The sequence below is a fragment of the Dipodomys merriami genome, unplaced genomic scaffold (genome assembly GCF_024711535.1).
Source record: "Dipodomys merriami isolate MVZ:Mamm:240054 unplaced genomic scaffold, mDipMer1.0.p SCAF_219, whole genome shotgun sequence".
In the NCBI taxonomy this organism is placed as follows: Eukaryota; Metazoa; Chordata; class Mammalia; order Rodentia; family Heteromyidae; genus Dipodomys; species Dipodomys merriami.
The window spans coordinates 919,496-920,477 of record NW_027203593.1 but is presented as its reverse complement, the minus strand read 5'-3'; positions in this window follow the sequence as shown (position 1 = coordinate 920,477).

The following is a 982-nucleotide window of genomic DNA, read 5'->3' as shown; positions in this document are numbered from 1 at the left end:
TGTCATAATGACAATTTGATGTCACTGCTTATTTATGATGTTACAATGGTTATGAGGTCACATTATGTTTCTGATATCAACACACATGTCAAATTTGAAAAAAGAATGAAAAGGACAGGCGCCAGTGGCTCATGACTAATCCAAGCTACTCAGGAGGCTGAGATCCAAGAATTGCACTTCAAAGCCACTTTAGGCAGGGAAGTCCATGAGACTATCTCCAATAAAAACCATTAGAAAACCAGAAGTGGTGCTGTGACTGAAGCGATAGATTGCTTGCCTTGAGCTGAAGAGCAGAGACAAAACCTAAGCCCAGAGATCAAGCTTCACAACCGACAAAAAAAATTAAATCAGGCATTCACAATCTCTCTATAACATCACAATGACAATGTGATCTCATAATGCTATCTTGTCATAGTTTTGTGATGTCAAAAGTAGTTAATCCTGTCATAATGAGAATGTTATGTGACACTGGTGATGTCTCAAAGAGTTCATGATGTTACAATGGCATGTCTTATATCAATTGTCAGTTCATAATCAGGGTATCGTTACACAAAGGGACTGTGATCTCACAAAGGCCATGTGTTTTTTCAAATGTGCTGAGAGGTCCAAATAGGTTTGAGATGTCACAATGTGATAGTGATATCAAATGGCAATGAAAGCTTACAATGGGTTTGTAATGTTATATTGGTGATGAAATCAACATTTTGTGAAGTCACATCTCATATTCACATGTTCAATTTCAGTTGCTACTATTTCACAATGAGGATATAAGTTCACAGAAGAAGACTGAAATATAAAAGGCCATGAATTTTCTAAAATGCTACTAAGACATGCTAGGTTTTTGAAAAAACATTGGAACAGTGATATCGCTATGGCAATGGGATGTTGCAATATGATGACTTAATAAAGTTTTGTTACCACAATTGGTGATGCCATACTGGTGATGAGTTTACAAGAGGTGTGCGATGTCACAATGGGTTGG